Here is an 8,359-nt window from a genome sequence, read left to right on the forward strand (position 1 = left end):
TTTGTCCTTTCAATTTCCCCCTTTTATTCAGGTCAAAAAGCATTTTTAACTCCTGGTATTATATGTAGACTGAGATATTCTGTTGATCTGAGTTGACCCTTTTATTCAAGGTCATTTTCTAGTTACATCATCAGCTGGTACTTGGGAGTAATCCCTCGGCACCAGGGAGGCTCATCCCTGGGAGTCATGCCCCATGCTGGGGGGAAGGCAATGCATTTACATGCTGAGTTTGGCTTTGAGATTGACCACATTTGAACAACACGGAGGCTCTCAGGAGGTAACTCTTAGGCACCCTGCAGCTCTAGGCCTTGTTCTTATTTCAGGTGCACAGGCTCACAAGCATAGTCAGTATCAGGGGCTCATTATTGGACCTTCCTTCTTTTTTTGTCTTTGCTGTTGCACTTGGGGGATTGTTGCTGTTCCCTTAGGTACTGTGGTAGAGCTCCCCTGGCTAGGAATTCAGAACTCCCTCAGTTGTTGTTTTTAATTGTAGCCACTATGAAAATATCCAAACATTTTTATGTACCCTGGATATATGCCCTGTAGGACTCCTTGACAACCATGTGTCCCTGTCAATAACATCCCACACCAGTATTCCTCCCCTGCCATTGTTGAACCTCTCTGTGATCCAAAACTTCCTGAAAAGTTTTTTGCCAGGTTCCATTAATAGTAAAATGGAATATAGCACTGAGTTTAAAGGTTGGATATAGAATACATATTAATTTGGAAAAATTATGGTAAAAATAAATTGGAGTATCAAAAAATTAAAAAATGCAAAAGCTTTGTTTTTGATGTTTTGCCTTCCATCACTGCAATAAGTGTTGCCCTGTATGCAAATTGGCAAGGCAACTACTTCCGTCTTTTCCTCAGTATCTACATCCTATCTTTTTCTTTTCTTTTTCCTATTATTAAGCTTATCTTCACAATAATTTTTTTGTCTGAATCAAAGATTTTTATTAACTCTTCTGCCAAACACAACACTGATTTCCATCAAAATTGTTTAAGATGAGAAATAGTAATTAAAAAAAAAAAAGAAAAACAGTTGTAGCCTTGAGCGATGAAATGTTACTTTAACACACTGATTGAAAAATCTAGACCATCACTGTAACGATGTTAATCATTTCAGCCTTCATTAACGAATGGATGCAGCTTTACTGTGACTTCTCCAAAAATGCTTTGCAGCACCTAACACACTGCTGGTACAGTCTTAAAGTTGGAGTCATTCCCATAATAGGGATCTTCAATAATAAGTTGTTTTTGTGGATCATAGCTTCCAAGTAGTTCAATTTTAGCTTTGCAGTTTTTAACACTATTACTTTTGTTATTCAAGTCTCTCAGATTGCTTTCATCCATACATAGTATATAATCAAATGTGGCAAAGTCTTCTGTGGTAATATTTAAATTGTTATACTGGAGCTGAAGAAAGGCTCAAGAAGCTGAACACAGAACTGTCTTATGATCCAGCAATCCCTTTATTAGGAATATATTCAGAAAAACTGAAGTGGAGTGAGTAGCTCAGTAGTTGAAGATGTGCTTCACACATACGAGGTCCCAGGTTAAATCCCTGGTATCTTCTCCATACTTTTTTTTTTTAAATTGATTTTGTAAAAATATTACATTAAAAAAATATATATGAGGTCCCATTCAACCCCACCACTCCCACCCACCACTCCCGCCCCCAGCAACATTCACTCCCATCATCATGACACATTCATTGCATTTGGTAAGTACATCTCTGGGCATCTCTGCACCTCATGGTCAATGGTCCACATCATGGCCCATACTCTCCCCCATTCCATCCAGTGGGCCCTGGGAGGATTTACAATGTCTGGTGATTGCCCCTGAAGCACGATCTAGGGCAACTACAAGTCCCGAAGGCGCCTCCACATCTCATCTCTTCCTGTCATTCCCCATACCCATCAGCCACCATGTCCACTTTTCCCACTCCAATGCCACCTTTTCTCTGTGGATCTTGGATTGGTTGTGTCCGTTGCACCTCTATGTCAAGAGGAGGCCCAGATTCCACATGGATACTGGATGCAATCCTCCTGCTTTCAGTTGTAGGCACTCTAGGCTCCATGGTGTGGTGGTTGTCCTTCTTCAACTCCATCTTAGCTGAGTGAGGTGAGTCCAATAACTCAGAGTGTAGGAGCTGGAGTCTGTTGAGGCTCAGGGCCTGGCTATCATATTGTCAGTCCAGAGATTCAAATCCTCTAAATATATCTTAAACCCCAACACCAACTACAATTCCAGTAAAGTACCATGAAAGTCTTATGAAAAGAGATCCCATCTGAGTCCAGTTTCATCACGCAGAAACACCAGCTCCAAAGAAGGGCCATCTGACATGGCAGTGAACCCCATCTGCCATGCCCATAGAACCCGTGGGTCTCTTTAGTCCTCCATGGAACCAATACCTGGGGATTGTATATTCTTTATCTGTCTCTTAGACTCTGCTCAGTTGTGCATAAGGGCAATCCTTCTGACAGTCTCCAGAAATAATTTTGTAGCTGTTTAAGATAGTTCATGTATCATCTGCCGGGCAACATGTCTCATAGGAATACCATGCTTCTTCATGCAATTTTGCCCTCGATAATCAGGAGGGTTTCCTATCTCATATGTGGATGTTGCAGCACTGTCTATTCTCCAATTATCTGAAATATTTAGATCAGTTACAAGTTTTCTGAAAACTGCTTCTGCAATGGGTGACTGACAAATGTTACCCAGACAGACGAACAGCACCGACTTGGTCGCCTGCTCTGCCATCGCCTCAGGTTCAAGGCCACAAGAATTTTAGATCACAGTAATTCATATATACAATATACAGTACTCCCACATATCCAACATAAAACCCTTTTCCCTTTCACAGCAATAATCTTTTTACATATTCATACTATATTTACTGAAACTGATGTACAGATACTGAGACAATAGCTTTCAAACAAGGTAACATTTGTGTTTACATTGTGGTTTATATTTTAGACTATACAATTTTCTAAATTTTTAGTTATCTTATGTTTTACAGTATGATTTACATTTTAGCCTATCAGCCCCTATATATTTTTGGTGTAATTTTACATATCTTCTATCCATCCTTGCGTACTCTTGTGGAACACTTCTATTGCCCACAGGTACATTGGTTCCATCTATTCAATACCTATTTCCCTCTCCCCTTAGAGCCCACAGTGACTGTCAATCTTCATTGTTTGAAGGGCCATGTTCAGAGATACTTGCAACAGTGTTGAGGACTTGACATGCTCAACTGCCCTAATGCACTGGGAGACACCATTTCTCTTGAGAGATACAGTTCCCTCTATTTGAGGGCATCAGTCCTCCCCAGGATGTGGGTATACCTTCACTCTCATTGTATGGGTCTCTATCCAATGATATAACCCATTATGGCAAAATGAGCATTCACATATTCCCTAGGAGTCTGTCCTGCATCAGATTATCCCCTGTAAGCATCTTAAACAGGTAACTTTCCTTATTATATTTTTGAAAAGGTTTTCTCAGCATTGTACTCTCAACCAAATACCTGACAATCTCCTATGTTCTTATATTGCCCACCCTCCCCCCAATTTCTTGGGCAATATTACCCATCCTCCCAGCCCTAGCCCCCCTCAAGTCTGTAAAGCCCCACCCAAAGGTAACCCTGTGCCCCCATTTTATCCCTTCCTTGTACAAATACTTACCTCCATCTTATCATATATTTCACCCATGTAGGTGTCAGCTTACATCCTTCCTCTACCCCCCAATTTCCTGTAAGCCTATCATCTAGTCTCCAGCTCTCTGAGGCAGCTTGGTTTACTTATTTCATATCATTGAGGTCATGTAGTGTTTGTCCTTCAATGTCTGGTTTGCTTCACTCAACATAAGGTTCTCAAGATTCATCCATGTTATCACGTGTGTTTTTAGTGTATTTGTCCTTAAAGCCGAGTAGTATTCCATTGTATGTATATACCACATTGTATTTATCCATTCATCTGTTGATGGGCATTTGGGTTGATTCCAAATTTTGGCAATAGTGAACAGTGCTGCTATGAACATTGGTGTGCATATATTGGTTTGTGTCCTTGATTTCAGTTCTATTGGGTATATACCCAGCAGTGGAATTGCTGGGTCATATGGCAAATCTATGGCTAGTTTTTTGAGAAAATGCCAAAATGTCATCCAGAATGGTTGGATCCTTCTGCATTCCAACCAGCAGTGGATGAATGTTCCCATTCCTCCACATCCTCTCCAGCATTTGTAGTCTTCTGTTTTTTTCATAGCTGCCAATCTTATCGGAGTAAGATGGTATCTCATTGCAGTTTTGATTTACATTTTCCTGATAGCTAGAGATTTGGAGCATTTTTTTTCATGTGCTTTTTAGCCATTTGATTTTCTTCTTTGGAGAAGTGTCCATTTAAATCTTTTTCCCATTGTTTAAATGGGTTGTTTATCTTTTTATTTTCAAGATATAGGAGTTGTTTTTTTTTTTTTAAAGATTTATTTATTTATTCATTTCTCTCCCCTTCCCTTCTCCCCCCACTCCGGTTGTCTGGTCTCTGTGTCTATTCGCTGTGTCTTCTTCTTTGTCCGCTTCTGTTGTTGTCAGCAGCACAGGAATCTGTGTTTCTTTTTGTTGCATCATCTTGTGTCAGCTCTGTGTGTGTGTGGAACCATTCCTGGGCAGGCTGCACTTTCTTTTGCACTGGATGGCTCTCCTTACAGGATGCACTCCTTGCGCATGGGGCTCCCCTATGCAGGGGACACCCTGCGTGGCAGGGCACTCCTTGCATGCATCATCACTGTGCATGGGCCAGCTGCACACAGGTCAAGGAGGCCTGGGGTTTGAACCGCGGATCTCCCATGTAGTAGATGGACGCCCTAACCACTGGGCCAAGACCTCCGCCATCTCATTGTGGTTTTGATTTACATTTTCCCAATAGCAAATTATGTTGAGCATCTGTTCATGTATTTTTTGACCATTTATATATCTTTTTTTGAAGAAATATCTATTCAATTTATTTTGCCATTTTTAAATTGGGTTGTTTGTCCTTTTGTTGTTGAGTTGATGAATTTCTTTTTTTTTTTATTGACTTTGTAATAATATTACATTAAAAATATATATATGTGAGGTCCCATTCAACCCCACCCCCCCACCCCCCTTCTCCCCCCCCCAACAACACTCGTTCCCATCATCATGACACATCTATTGGATTTGGTAAGTACATCTTTGGGCACCTCTGCACCTCATAGACAATGGTCCACATCATGGCCCATACTCTCCTCCATTCCATCCAGTGGGCCCTGTGAGGATTTACAATGTCCGGTGATTACCTCTGAAGCACCATCCAGGGCAGCTCCATGTCCCAAAGACGCCTCCACCTCTCATCTCTTCCTGCCTTTCCCCATACCCATCGTCCACCATGTCCACTTTTCCCAATCCAATGCCACCTCTTCTATGTGGACATTGGATTGGTTGTGTCCATTGCACCTCTATGTCAAGAGGAGGCTCAGATTCCACATGGATGCTGGATGCAATCCTCCCATTTTCAGTTGTAATCACTCTAGGCTCCATGATGTGGTGGTTGTCCTTCTTCAACTCCATCTTAGCTGAGTGTGGTAAGTCCAATAAATCAGATTGTAGGTGCTGGAGTCTGTTGAGGCTCAGGACCTGGCTATCACATTGTCAGTCCAGAGATTCAAATCCCCTAAATATATCTTAAACCCCAACATTAACTGCACCTCCAGCACATTAGCATGAAAGTCTTATGAAGGGAGATCCCATCTGAGTCCAGATTCATCACACATAAACACCATTTCCAAAGAGGGGCCATCTACCCTGGTAGTTAACCCCATCGGCCATGACCATAACTCCCATGGGTCTCTTTAGCCTTCAAAGGAACCAATATCTGGGGGTTGTATCTGCTTTATCTGTCTCTCTGACTCTGCTCAGTTGTGCATGAGGGCAATCCTTCTGCCAGCCTCCAGACTCTTTTTTAGAAACTCGTAGCCATATAAACTCATTTCTCCTTTCCATTTACCCCTTACTTTATGTCAAACAGCATTTTAAAGTCATGTTATTTTATGTAGACATGGATATTCTGCTGATCCGCATTGAACCTTCCGTATAAGGTCCTTTTCCAGTTGCATCATCAGTTGGTAGTTGATAGTGGTCCCTCGTTGCCAGGGAGGCTCATCCCCGGGTGTCATGTCCCACGCTGGGGGGAAGGCATTGCATTTACATGCTGAGTTTGGCTTCGAGACTGGCCACATTTGAGTAACATGAAGGCTGACAGGAGGAAATTCCCAGGCACAATGTTGCTCTAGGCCTTGTTCTTATTTTAGGTTTATCAGCTCACAAGCATAGTCATTAGCATCAGGGGCTCACTGTTGAACCCTCACTCCCTCCTGGTCCCCGCCGCTGTACCTGGGAGACTGTTGCTGCTCCCCTAGGGACCACGACAGAGCACCACTGGCCAGGAACCCAGTACCCCCCCTGCTGTGGTTTTTAATTGTTGCCACTATGAGTATATTCAAACATTACCATGCACCCTGGACATATGTTCTGTACAGCTCCCTGTCAGCCATATATCACCTGTCATTGGTATCCCATACCAGTATCCCTCCATTGCCATTGTTGAAACACTCTGTGATCCAGAACTCCCCGAAATTTGAAGCCCAATATAATGTCATGGTCCCTTACTAGGGAATGGCATATAGGGATGGGTTTAAAGGATAGATAAAGAACTTGGATAAAGTTAGATAAAGAACTTAGATAAAGAATGTTGACTTGAAAAAATTCCACATCCTATCTTTTTTTTTTTTTTTCCCCCCCCTAATTATTCAGCTTTTCTTCACAGGAGTCGTAGACCACAGCAATGCATATATATAATATACAGCACTCCCACATATCCACCAGAAAACCTTTTCCCTTCCACAGTGATACTCTTACGCCCTATTCATATCATATTTACTTAAAGTGATGTACAGAGTCTGAGACATTAGCTTTCTAACAAGGTAACATCTGTGCTTACATTATGGTGCATACTTTAGGATACACAGTTCTTTACATTTTTAGTTATCCTATGTTTTACATTATGGTTTACATTATCAGTCTGTCATCTCCTATATGTTATGGTGTAATATTACATGTTTTATATCCATCCTTGTGTACTCTCAAGAAACTCCTCTCTTACCCCCCATTTACTTTGGTTCCACACATTTAACGTCCATTTTCCCTTCCACCTTGGTGCCCACAGTGACAGCCAACCTCCGTTTCCTGAGGAGCCACTTCCAGAGATAGATGGAATAGTGTTCAGGGTCTAACTTGCTCAACTGCCCCAATGCCCTGGGAGCCACCCTTTCTCTCGAGGGATACAGTTCCCTCTATTTGATGGCATTAGTCCTCCCCAGGATGTGGGTCCACCCCCACTCTCACTACTTGGGATTCTACCCCATGGTGTCACCCACTCTGGCAGAATGAGCATTTAGACATTCCACAGGAGCCCGTCCTGCATCAGACCCTCCCCTCCGAGCATTCTAAACAGGTAACCCTCTTTATTATATTTTGATATGATTTTCTCGGCATTTTACTCTCCACCAACTCCTGACCCTCTCCTGTGTTCGTATGCTACCCCTCCCTCCCCCCACTTTTGGGCAACGTTACCCATCCGTCCCTCCCCAGCCACCCTCAAACCCGCAAAGCCCCAACCAAAGGCAACCCCTTGCCCCCCTTTTATCTCTTCTTTGTGTTCATACTTACCACCATCTCGTCTTAAATTCCACCCCTGCAGACATCGGCTCATATCCTTCCTCCACCCTCCGATTTCCTGTAAGCCTATCGTTCAGTCTCTTGCTATCTAGGGCAGCTTGTTTATTTCATATCATTGAGGTCATGTAGTATTTGTCCTTCAATGTCTGGGTTGCTTCACTCAACATAAGGTTCTCAAGATTCATCCATGTTATCACATGTATTTGTAGTGTGTTTGTTCTTACAGCCGAGTAGTATTCCATTGTGTGTATATACCACATTTTATTGATCCACTCATCTGTTGATGGGCATTTGGGTTGATTCCAACTTTTGGCAATAGTGAACAATGCTGGTATGAACATTGGTGTACATATATTGGTTTGTGTCCTTGTTTTCATTTCTGCTGGGTATATACCCAGCAGTGGTATTGCTGGGTCATACGGCAAATCTATGGCTAGTTTTTTGAGAAACTGCCATACTGTCCTCCAGAATGGTTGGATCCTTCTGCATTCCCACCAGCAGTGGATGAGTGTTCCCCTTCCTTCACATCCTCTCCAGCACTTGTATTCTTCTGTTTTTTTCATAGCTGCCAATCTTATGGGTGTAAGATGGTATCTCATTGTA

At 42.3% G+C, this 8,359-nt stretch overlaps 1 pseudogene; it reads right to left on the reverse strand.

Annotated features, from left to right (window-relative positions):
- Nucleotides 1-1,151: 1,151 nt before the first annotated feature.
- Nucleotides 1,152-2,773, reverse strand: LOC101416368 (low molecular weight phosphotyrosine protein phosphatase-like; annotated as a pseudogene).
- Between the last annotated feature and the right edge of the window lie 5,586 nt (nt 2,774-8,359).

The sequence above is a fragment of the Dasypus novemcinctus genome, chromosome 18, assembly GCF_030445035.2.
Source record: "Dasypus novemcinctus isolate mDasNov1 chromosome 18, mDasNov1.1.hap2, whole genome shotgun sequence".
NCBI classification, from domain to species: domain Eukaryota; kingdom Metazoa; phylum Chordata; class Mammalia; order Cingulata; family Dasypodidae; genus Dasypus; species Dasypus novemcinctus.